The following is a 12,555-nucleotide window of genomic DNA, read 5'->3' as shown; positions in this document are numbered from 1 at the left end:
AAAGTCAGGCTACACATCTCTGCCAGAAGCGTCCTTTTGCATCTCTCCCAAGACAGCAAAATGAGAAGCATGCACTCACTTTCAGTAACTGCTTAAATTTAGCCCATTTTCAGAAATATCCAACCATCAACTTAATCAGCCTAGAATCAGTCTTGTAAAACTGGGCTGCAGCTGTCCTGAATCAGGTACTAGAACAAAAAAAAAAAAAAAGGAGGAAAGAGAAGATATTTCTTGTATTTAGGCTGTTAACTCAGCATCTTTGTTCCTCCATCTACTAAAAAGCTGATGCCAAACAACATTCTGAAGAGCATTTGATAATTTTTATTAGGAAACATAAGTGTTACTTGTCAAAAAACCAAAATACACATCCATGCCATCACTGCTACAAAATAAGGTAAGAAAACTTCTTCCTATATGAGCAGGAAAGGTCGTTTTCTGCTGCTAGAGCATGAAAGAACATGACTTAAGCACAAGCAGAAATATGTAATTTCCTTGAAGTAATGTATTTCTATGTGCTTAAGTAGCTTTTTAACTACTTTTAACAGTGCATTTTTAGTCCAAGGGAACTGCCATTTCAGAGGGACTACGACCAAAGTCTCAACTGTTCAAAACAAAGCAAAAAAAAAAAAAACCAACCCATACCATGCTCTGAAGCAACTTCAGAGCAGAAGCACAATTTGCATCATCGGTTGCAAAACTGACACTTCCCAGTCCTCTCCATGACAGCTTTGCACAGGGACTGATGCTTTCCAGACTAAGCCTCTTGCCCATCCTAATTACTGCTCTTGGGGTCTCCAAGCTGACTCCCAAGAAGGGTGGAGAACTTTGTTCCATGGAAACAAGCAGCCAGCTCAGCCAGTTCAGTCAAATTCAAACAAGCACTGAAGCTTACTGGATAATTAAATCCAAATGCCACTCACAAGCTTCTCCAGCAAAAGAGTTGTCACAGGCTGCTTGCTCTCTGTTTGCCTTGGTTTGAGAGAGCAGAGGGTGCAGGATGGACGGCTGTCCCAGGGAGAAAATGGGGGAATCAATAGGAATCCCATGCCCAAGGGACATGCAAGATCGGTTTCTCCTGATCTAGCACTGGCAGGACCCAAGTATGCTTCAGCCTTCTGAGAAGGCAGCATTGAGACTACACAGCAAACGTCTTCCCAGGCTTTGCTGCAGCTTCAGAACAAAACAGCTGCAAGTTGCACAACACCAATGAAGTATCCACAAGAGTTCAGATGGACTCTGAGGCTTATGGAAACCACTGACTTTGCGCAACGTGAGCAGGTTCTTGCTCCTGAACAAACTTCTGGCCCAGCTTCACTCTTGGACTGTTTTGTACAAATTCACTTAAGGCATTGTAGGTTGACAGGACGAATTGTACAACAAAGCCTGCTCTCTCCCCAGCACAGCATGTAATGAGGAATATTTCTATGATGGAAGAGCAGGACAAAGAAAAGCTGATTACACAGACAACAAAAATGAAATGTAAAAATCAATTCTGTTTAGCACTTTCCCTTTGACCCCAGTGTCTCTTCTTCCATCCTCGGCTCTTACTTTATTTTCAGCTATTTCCCTTAGTAGGAGGCTCATTTCTTTCTTCCCTACTTCCCACCAACACCCCAATTTTGTGCTTTTTAAATCAGCTTCCTGTGACAAAGCTCATGCGATCACACTGCCAGCCCATCCAACCAAGGACCACTTTCAACCAAATATAATAGCAGTCTCAAAGATATTAATTTCCCAAAGGTAAATATCCACAGTCACATAGAGGAGAGGAACACACAGAAGTAAGCCAAGAGCATTCCCAGGTAGCAATGACCAGCGGAGCTACAGTGGACATGGGAAGGTTGGTTTTATAAAGTACACCAATCCGTTTTGGCAGGATCTTATATCTAAACCAGTATGCTTCTTTCTCCCATCAAGTTTGCAGTTCTGTAAGATGTTAAGACGCACAGATCTCAGGCACTACCAACGTGAATCCACGACATTCAGCACTTAGCAAAATCAACTATGAAGTGAAATTAAAAAGCCACAAGATGACACATCTCTCTGCCCTTCATATACATGTTTCCGGCGCTGCTACATGGCTTCAGTTCCAGCATGCGTGCGGGAGAGAGGAACCTGGAGTTTCAGTCTTGCTACAGCAGGCTTACTGCCGAATGAGGGGGCAGCAGGGGGGAAGCAAGGGAGAAATAGCAAGCCTGAAGGTCAACACGGACCACCCAAAACAATTCAACAGGCAGGAGAGAAAGCAAATGAAGAAGGGACAAAGGAATAATTTAGCTCTGTTCAGATGGTCTAGACAGTGCTATTATTGTTGGCTTCACTAATAGGTCATTACTAAGAGGCAGCTTACGGTAGTTCCATGAAGCTGCTTCCATCAACACAAAAAAAGCACCAGCTGGATGAAGCACACAGAAAAGCCTACAGAAGTAAAACAGAGTCTTGTAAAACATGGCAAGTTCTGATTTCGGCCTCTCGCACACACCAGGCAGAGCTAGGGCTGGGAAAAGTCAGGGAAAAATCCTGGGCGTTGCAGAAGGGAAGAATATTGTCCTCTGAGTCATCACTGAGCAAGGCTGGAGCATATAGCTAAGGGGCCACACGTTGTCACATACACTTCCGCTTGGATCCAACGTAAAACCACAGATGTGACCACTTGTGGTCACTAAAGATCCCACTGTGCTTTTCGCAACCGTGATGTTGATAGCCCAGTTCAGCCACTGTGCCTGTGTAAATTCCAGCGGCACCCTTCATCGCTAGCATCCACCTCTCTGGAAGGTGATGCAACTGCTGGGGATATCCCCGGGCAGAGGGAAAAGTTCTGTGAAGGCTGAGAGGGGATGAAGAGAGGATGGGAAGCCTCACAGAAACATTGTCACTTTCAGTAAAAGCCCTTTCAAAAGGCAAGACTTTGAACATATAGTAACAAATATATTTAAATGTAATAAAACTTAGTGGAAAGAAATACAGAACTACATGACTATGACACTGACAATCTTAACTCTGGCCTGCAAAGGACATCAGCCTTTCATTTTCTCTGTTTTTTGAAAATACACAATTTTTGGATTAACTGGTATATGACATTTATCATTTACCAGAAAGAACCTCAACTGAAAGCCAAGACACCTCCTCAGAATCACTCAGTACCTGCAAAGGGCAGTCCCTGTCCTGATGGACTTTCAGCTAAACTGTCAGACAGAAAGAGAGATGAGCTGTCTTTTTTGTCTCATTTGATGGACGGAAATCTGAGAGAGACAAAAGTCTTGCTCAAGACTACACAAGTCTGCAGCCAGAGCTAAATACATTAAATGGAGCTTAAATTCAGAAAGGACTTAACTTGATCTAGCCTTCCTGGCTGTATACAAAGGCCACAGAAATTCATTTAGCAGCCTCTACCTCACAATCTTGACCTGGAATCACACAAAACAGCCTCTTTCAGAAAGCTGATCAGAAAGTGTGTTTGAAGAGCTCATGCACTTATTCCAATAACCTCTCTGTAACAAATCTCTCTCAATTCCAGTTTGAGTATAGCTTGCTTAATATTCTACTCATTAGATCTTGATATCCCAGTATCTTAGAGACCCCCCTCTATTAACAGAAATCCCCCCCCACATCTTCTGCAGGTATTCACAGACTGCAAACTCATCCCCCTTTAACCCTTCTTCATTTAACTAAATGGAAACAAAAAACTTCTTACATTAGAGTAATTCTTAATTCATTCCTACAGCTCTTTCCAGTTGTCTGTCTTTTTTGTTTCTTTATGAAGAGCAGAGCAAACATCAGAGTAGCATGTAATGTTCAATGGCCGCAACACCTTTTCATTTCTATTTGCCATGTAAGCATGGGTAACAGCAAACTTGGCCCACACGTTACAGTGAAAGTTCACATCTGCTGGACCAACAGCAACCTGGACTGCCCACTGCATTCATCAGAAGGTCAATGTCATACCAGTCCTGGGTTTGCTTTCGTGGTCCAGGGAACTAGACAACACTAACCTAGGTGAAAGCAGGTGTCAAAGAACTTGCTTGTGAAGGCAAATGCTGCCTTTTCTCCAAAAGCCAGACAGAAAAAAAGCTTGGTGATGAAGAGAAAACCAGGGCTTCTGGGTTTCTTCAGTACCTGCAAACACCATCAACAGACATGTACTGCCACCAGGAATCAGGCCATGCACCAAATACCAGGGGCAGAGGTACCAAGACAGCATGGACTTGATGATCTTAAGGGTCTATTCCAATCTAAATGATTCCATGATTCTAAATGGCATATGGGATCAATTTGTAAGTAAACACCATCACAGTGACTGTCCCAATCAATACTAGGAAGGAGACCAGTGAGCTAGAAGCTCAAGAGCTTGACTTGGACCGTAACAAAAGCCTCTAAGCAAGTAAAGGGACCCAGACACTCTCGTAGGCAGGTACAAATACTGTTTTCCAATTCATCCCCCTTAGAAGGGCTGTCTGCGAATTACCGGTGGCAAAACAGATTACTGTATGCATCCATCTAGTGAGAGATGCAGATGAACCTCCATGTAAATTAAACCTACATGCACAAATCTTTTTGCCACTGTCTGGATCAGTGTGATAAAGAGAAAAATTATCCAATTACCCTCCCCCAGTCCAGATTACCATGCACTGAAGCAGACACACCAGTGGAGCACGTTCCCTTTGCAAGTCAGCAAAGGCTCGCTGGCAGCTGGATCCTGCTGTCATTCATCCTCCTGCAACCCCACCCAAGGGATGGCAAGGTCACTCCTGTGTACAACTCAAGGGCAGGGCACAGCTCAGCAGGTCAAACAGAGCAATTATACACGAGGAAGTGAGGAAAGACCCATCTGATATGCAGGATTTCTTGGCAGGACTTTGCTCACTGACGTCGTAAGCTTGGGATACACAGATTCACATAGGTAATGCTGTGGGGTGCTGGGGTTTCCTGAAAGCATGTTTCTCCTTATCAAGGAATTATGATGCTAAGGGTGCACCATCTAATAGGTATAGAAGATTATTAATACTTTACCTGACAAATCAATGGTAAACGCTTGTTCTCCATAAATGACATTGTTTTGGATTTTGAATTTTTCTTTTATAGCACAACCAGTAACTGCTTTGTGAAAAGAAACAAAACCAAATCCATCAGAGGCGTTTGACATCTACAGATGTCCATCACATCAAATGCCCAATAAAACATCTGTGGTTTAGGGTACAGTTATACTATCTCACAGACCCTTTTTTCAAAGGTAAAGCTCATTTTGAGAGTTCCTGCCTCCTATTCTACCTCTACCCCATGCTATCACTCAGGTGACCCATACAACCATTGGTAAAAGTGCACAGTCAACAGGTCAGAGAACCTGCTTAGATCAAAAACAACCCTTCCCTTTACATCCCCTTGCAAAAGGGGACAGAAATTAGTGCTCAGGAATGGGCTTGGGGGAGAAGGCAAGAATCTATTTAAAAAAGCTAAACCAGTTATTTTTTAAATTATAATTAGTAAAACTGTATATCACACATGTAACTAATTCTGATCACCACAATGACAAGACCCAACCAGTCCCCAAAATACTCATGTGCACAAATAAGCAAACACCTCCAATATAATATTAAGTGATTGGGCTCTTAACATGTCTATAAAGGCATTAAGAAAACAGCAAGAGAGAATAAACTAGCAAATAAATAAATATGTTATGTCATAACGTATTTGAGATCCAGGGTGTGAGATAACGAAGAACTTCAACTGCCCTCTGAATTTCCCCCGGGAAAACCAAAAGCTAACATAACACTACTGGGACTGCACCTTGGTTTAGGTAAGGTGAGAGCAATACCTTAAAACACTGAGTGATCTTGCAAATACCAAACCCAACACTTCTCAAGAGCATTGACTGGCAAGTTTTATCACTTACGTAAAAGTTTCAGTGGCTAAGCCACAAATCATACAAGAAATTTCTCTTGATGAGCGTGAAGAGCTGTGGCACAATACTGATGTACCCTCATCCCAGAGATTTAACAGGAACCTTTGCAATGGAAAAGGATCCAAAAGGTGTTCGGTTTAGCTCAGCAGGGAGGGAAAAGCGGGGTTACATCTGCAGCTCACTACAACCCTCCACTCCCAAAATAGCCATCTCTCTGACAGCACCACGTGCAGTAAAATTCCATGGGATCAGAGCCACCGGCGGAGCTCTCCCATGCTCTGCAACACGCTGCCCTCCTCCACGGGCCCCATCCCCGTGCACACTCGCCACCACGTGTCCCCCATACATCCCTGCACACACGGAGGGTAGCAAAGCCTGGCTAAGAAGCCACTTTCCCCCCAGACACAGCCCGTGCAATATCCTGACAGCCAGATTTGGTTAGGGTAAAGCAGCTCAGGGACGAGGGCACATAAACTCCCCGGCGTTATATGATGAGGAGAACTGCTCGGAGGCTGCACTGTGGTGTGTGTCGGAGCTGGACAGCTTGGAGATGGACAAAAATCTTTGCCCTTGTGGTGTTTATCCTGTGGCTTTCAGATAAAGGCTCAGGCACAAAACATGGCCCTCCTCCCTCCTTCTCACAGCCCCCCTCCTCTTCCAGCAGCGCAGTGTTGCTGGGCCCTGTAACAACCTGTGGGGTCCAGCCATGGCACCCCACACCCTTCAACCCTCCTCGGCTAATGGGGCAAACATCTGGGTTAAAACTGGGTGGCATTTGGTGTGTGTGGGGGGAAGATTTGCTGAAGAGGGCAGAGTTGGGGAAAACAGGTGCTGCCCCTCATATCCAGCCAGCGACTTGGATCCTGCAGCACAACCCGTGATGGTTCAATAATAAAAAACACACCAGTTTTCAGTGATATGAAGGATTTCAGTGCTTCTCCAGCAACTGCTGACTGACCCTGCACCCCGTCACCACAGGGCAGTGGGGCTCAGCCCAGGCCCAGCCACCAGGCCCGGGCCACCATGGCACCCAGGGCTGCAGCAGGGTACACAGGCCCAGCTGTGTCCCCAGGCCATGCAGGACAGGAGAGGACCCTGGCGTGCCAGTCATACCCACCATCTCTCCAAGAAGTCACCCCTCAAATACTTCTCCAGCCCCTAGCAGGTGTCATTTTGCTGCCAAAAGAGTGGCAGCACCTAGCCCCGCATCAGTCCCCAGCACCGAGCACACCACGCAGGGCCGGGACCCACACGAGGAGTTCTGACGAGCTCTACGCTCCCGAGACGATTTTTGTATTTAGTCAACTAAGCAAGACCAGCACCCACGCCTTGCCCTGTGACCCTCCATAGCTAATCGGAGCTTGCCGTCCGTGCCGCCTCGCAGGCCCCCAGTCAGATCCCCTACCCCCTGGGCTGCTCCCGACAAGGGGAGCAGACAAGGCCGCCCCATTGCGGGGGAGGAATTCGGCCATACCCGCACACGCAGTGCCAAAGCATGGGCCGCGACGTGTTGTGTTGGCTAACGGAGGTGTAACTGGGTAAGCCGCTTCGCCTCTAAGTGCCTCTAAACTTGGCTGCGAAGCGGGCAGGTGTGTTTGCAAACCCATCTGAGGGCGTGCAGGGAACGACGAGAGTGCACTTCGGTCCCCTGCTACCGAAACTCGTAAAGAGATCTAAGGCATAGCAAAGATTAAATAAGCAAGTCTCTGTCAGCCAAAGAGCAAGCATTTACCCTGTGGAGCACCAAAGAGAAACTTAACCCAGCCTTGACCATTCCAGCTGCCAAAGACTTCCCAGCCCCAAACAGGCTCCGGCACTGGGTGGCTCCCAGTTGCAGCCCTGAGAAGATGAGAGGCAGAGACAGGAATACAGCAGTGAGAATCAGGGCTTTCCTAAAAAAGCAGAGTGCTGAAAGATAAGCCATGCTAAATCTCTGCCTCTTAGAATCATAAAATCATTTAGGTTGGAAAAGACCCTTAAGATCATTGAGTCCAACCACAAACCTAACACTGCTCTTGGACAAACCTGTTGTTTCTCATTTGTTTTTGCAGATTAAAGTTAGTCTAGGAGAGCTGCAAGCAGGGGCTAGACCCTTAAAAAGCAAAATTAACCACATATAAGAAAATTTTGTATGCCTGTAGCTCCGCTGAACATTAAAAAAAAAAAAAAAAAAATAGAGGGGCTCTTTGGTTTTATGGGACGATGCTTCTTCTCCCACAGCATCTACCTGCAAAACTCCTCACCACTTCAAAGGTACCACGTACTGATTTCTCTCTCTCATCTCACAACAAACTTTCACAGCTTCTTTGATAACTCTGCCCTTTGCTCCACAGACACTAGCTACCTTTTCCTTTAATGGATTAACATAATTAAATTAAGCTTGGGGCAATTTTTCCAGCCTGTTTTCCTGCTAAGCTTAAAATTTTCTCCTTCTGAAGAAGGGCTTATTCGCCCTGGTAGCCTGTTTTTTCCACCTCTATCAGTTTGGTCTAATAAAAGATATTACCCTCTCCCCACAACCCGCACCTCTCTCTTGAGCACACTTGAAAGGAGAAAAATGTTTATCCAGCAAGAAAGGTAGCTGGCAAGTTATTTCCCCTGACTGCCTCCAATACCTTTGAAGGTTATTTGCAGGCTCATAAAGACCTCTTTCACCCTCCCAGCCCAGCTACTTCCAGTGCTCAAAGCCACAGCCCAGAGCCCATGAACTCCTAACCTGTTGCTGCAGCAATGGCTGCAACGTCCCAAATACAGCGATGCAGGTCCAGTCCTGCATTCCCCAGGTGCCCAAAGACAGAAGGAGACACAGACACCTCTTAACTGGACACCCCTCGAAAATAACAAAACCTGAGCTAGAAAGCCTGATGTGCCTTATTATAAGATAAACTGCTGCAATTCATTCTGATTTTTTTTTTTAATAGCTCTCAGCATACAAAGAGCAAGTGAAGAGCAAAACCATTGCCTTAGATTGAGGAATGAGGAAAACGAGGCATGGGAGAGCTGAGACATCAACGCCTGCGTGCATGGGGATAGGGAGAGTTGGTCTGTTCACCCCCCACCAACTGGGGCTGTTCCCTCCATCTCAAAAGCCCCCCCCCAAAAACGGAATTGGGTTAAATGGCCAGACCATGGCTGTGCAAACAGGCCCCCTCCACCTTCAGCAAGCTGCTCTGCCAGCCTAGCCTGCAATCTTCTCCAAACACACCCACTCTGCCAAGGCAATACTTTGTCAAGGCAATACTGTAGATAAGCATCATTCTCCCATCTCCCGCACTTCAGATTACCCTTCTGCTGAAGCAAAAGTCACACTCACTCCAGAAAAGTACTAAAGACCTAAACCTTTGAGTTACATGTACATATGCTGAACAGAATACATAAGAGTTCCTGGAGTTTTTATCATCAGAAACACATATGCATGCACACAGCATTTCATAACCAGAATTAGAATACTAAAGTCATTTTTAAACAAAAGGAAAAAAATTAGCGCTTTTTATGTCAACTTCTGCAGTTTTTTAGTATTACTTTTACTGTGATGCAGTGTTTAAACACAGCAATTTTTAACTGCTATTGACCACAGTCCTTCCACTGTGTTGTACTGGAGACATGGACATCTTTAGAAGTGTCATATGCACTTGCTGGCCCACAGCTACATTTTGAACAAATTATAAAGAGCTCTTGGACCCTTGTGGAGAGGTGGCAGATGGAAATCGACTGCAAGCTGGAGGAATTGCTCTGTGCCAGGAGTAAGAGGTGGGACATCCTGCTTTAGGACACACATGTTCTCCACTCCAATTTTTCTCTCATTATCAAGGCTGAGAAAACCAATATAAGAGGCATATGTCACTTGGACTCTTTGAGGCCTGAGAATAATGGCAACCCAACAACCATGTTAAAAACGAGTTCATTATTCTTCCAACCAGCAGGAATTACAGTACCAAACTGACAGCAGATAACCACTTTAGGCTCCAGCACTGTTTCGGATGACCAGTGTCCAGCAAGGTGTGTTGGGGACTAGCCTTCCTGAAGATGTCTCTCTCAGACCCATGCTCAGCCATCTTACCCCACTTCACCTCCATACCCAAGACCTAACCCACTCAGAAAACATGTGGTCAGCTTCTGAAGCAGTGACTAAACACCTACAGCATGGCTACATCTCTCCCTCTAGAAATCACAAAGTCCTTCCAACGCCATTTTCACCTACAAACCATCCCACTGTTCTCACCACCTTCCTTTTCCATGCAAAGAAAGAGTCAAATGTTTTAGTACAAATACCATTGCTACAGATCTGGAGTAAAGTGTCCCAAGGACAACACTAAATGGGAGCCCAAGAGATTTATTGAAGACCAAAGCATGAAGCAAAACCAGAACAATTCTGTCCCAAGATCCTATGCTGTACCCAGTTGCTCTTCCCTCCAAAATTAAGCCCTCTAATCTACTCTGCAGAGACATGCCCAGGTCTTTCACAAACAGCACTACGAGAATAAATGTTAAGCAACATGGTCATGGCCATGTCTACACATCATAAGAAGACCCAGTGCCAAGGACCTCTGCTTAGGCTGGCCCCAAGCTGGCACACATAGAGATACTGTCTTGGACCTGCAACAGCAGAGCAACCTACCCGCGGTGCTGGGATGCCACAGTTGCAGAGGGCTAGTCCAAGCACCACTGCACTGCATGACACGACCAGACTGCTATGTCAGAGGTGCAGCCCACGGAGACATCAGAAGTCCCCACTTTCCACCTTGTGGTCTCCATACAAGGTCATGCAGCTTCCCTAGAACATGTCCAGGAGTGAACAGTCCTATGCTGAACTCTGAGACACTGAGCAGACTATAAATAGGAACCTAGGAAGAAAGGTAGACCTGGAATGGACCTTCATAGATCACCTCATCCGACACACCTCCTCTGTGGTCTACCAGAAGGGAATCAATGACATGACTGCAAATTCTCTGCTCTTCCCTTGAAAATGCTCCTTCACCCCAAAGTGTAGAAGAAGCAAACACGCATATAAAAGGAAGGGGGGAAATGAAACTAATAAAACCTCAAAATTTAGCCTAATTTTCTGTGCGTCAGCAAAGCTCTTGCAATGATTCAACTATAACAAACACCACTCAGTAACACTGATCAAGATACACATTACTTCATCCGTCTTGCCCCAACAGTCAAGTCAGAGACCTAACTCAGGACCACACCATGATCCTTTCTGAATGCAGCCTGGCAGATCTCACTGGTCCCTACACAGGCATTGATGCTATGTTAGTGATAAGCTATAGCAGTACTCCAAGCAATGACATTTGGAGAAGGGGACATGACCAGCACCTTCCATCCACATACAAGCGTAAGCAGAACTGCAAATTGGCACAAGACTCCTACCGATTCAGTTCGCCTTCCCAAAAAACACAGTGCCTTGCAAAAGGGTGCTCTCTTCACTACAGTATTCCCACATTTACTGCTTCTCCAATGCATCCATATTATGTTTACAGCCGACAGTTTGAAGGCACCTTTAGCAGTTTGTATCAACCACACTCTCTGTAAAAGAAGTCATCAAACTGACTATCTGCTGAGAACTGGACTGGAGCCAGCAACTCATTCCCTACTGGTGCTCAAAGCAAGTCTGAACTTTCCTTCTTAAAATAAAAAAAAAAAATTACATCAACAAAGGAGTGGTTTTCGCCTTCGAAGTGAAAATGTCTCTAAAAAATTTGGCTTTTTTTCACCAGGGGTTTTAAACCAAAATTTGTCATTCTTTACATTGAAGCAGGAGGTCTGGACTTTCTCTTCCCTTCCTTTTTTTTTTTTTTTTTTTTTTTTTTTAACTTGGCTTTAAAATAGTCCTCTCCCCACAAAATCTCTCTTCTAGGTAACAGAGAAAGCACAAAAAAATCAGAGACGTAAAGCCAGGATGTGGTAAGCACTGCTCTTCTCCTTTCTCCATGGGGGAGGACAAACAGTAAAGGTGTGGCAGTGGCTTAACATTTTTCATTTTTTAAATTTAAACCACTATCAAATTCTGAATCACTTTTATACCAGGTTTGCAAGGACAATCCCTAAATTTACTGGTGTTTCCCCCCACCTCCCTTCTCTCCTCCCCCCCCCCCCAGCACCATTTCAACCATCCCTGAAAGGTTTGGGGTGAATTTGTGTAAATGCTGCAAATGTGAAAGTGCAGGGCTCAGCTTCAACCAAGACTCCTTCAAGATCTCTTCTTTCTTGGGTCACCTGGTCAGAAAGCCATTTCAGGAGATTAATTTAGGCTTCTCTGTAACCTGCTTCTTCTGGTGAAGGAAACAGGACAATCCAAGCTCAATTAGCTCCACGTGTTAATCAAGCACTGACACCCACGTCAGGTAGAACCTGGCTGTGTTCTTTAACCTGCTGAGCTTTCTCTTTTCAGCAAAATTAAAGAAAAGGAGCACAAAACTCTACAGCTGCAAACTGCTGCTGCCTGGCAGAATGGCTTGTAGACCAATTTGGAATTGGGTTTGTGGTCAATGTTCATTCTGCAAAGAGCTTTCTCATACTTTGCCATGCTCATAAATGCATGGAATGCTGGCTGAATCCCAAACCCCAGCAGTGCTGCTGTCAGTAAGGCATGCATCTCCTGCGAAGTCCTTTAGTGGGGCTGGGAAGACACCGAGCAATCCCTCCAGCTGTGT

At 45.3% G+C, this 12,555-nt stretch overlaps 1 protein-coding gene across 3 annotated transcripts in view; it reads right to left on the bottom strand.

The window, feature by feature from the left end:
* LOC104320698 (mitogen-activated protein kinase kinase kinase 3-like) overlaps positions 1 to 12,555 on the bottom strand; it is an 83,121-nt gene that overhangs the window by 47,563 nt on the left and 23,003 nt on the right. The window lies entirely within an intron of this gene.

The sequence above is a fragment of the Haliaeetus albicilla genome, chromosome 2 (assembly GCF_947461875.1).
Source record: "Haliaeetus albicilla chromosome 2, bHalAlb1.1, whole genome shotgun sequence".
Taxonomy (NCBI): domain Eukaryota; kingdom Metazoa; phylum Chordata; class Aves; order Accipitriformes; family Accipitridae; genus Haliaeetus; species Haliaeetus albicilla.
Note: the sequence above shows the minus strand (reverse complement) of the source record. Positions and strands in the feature narration are given on the sequence as shown.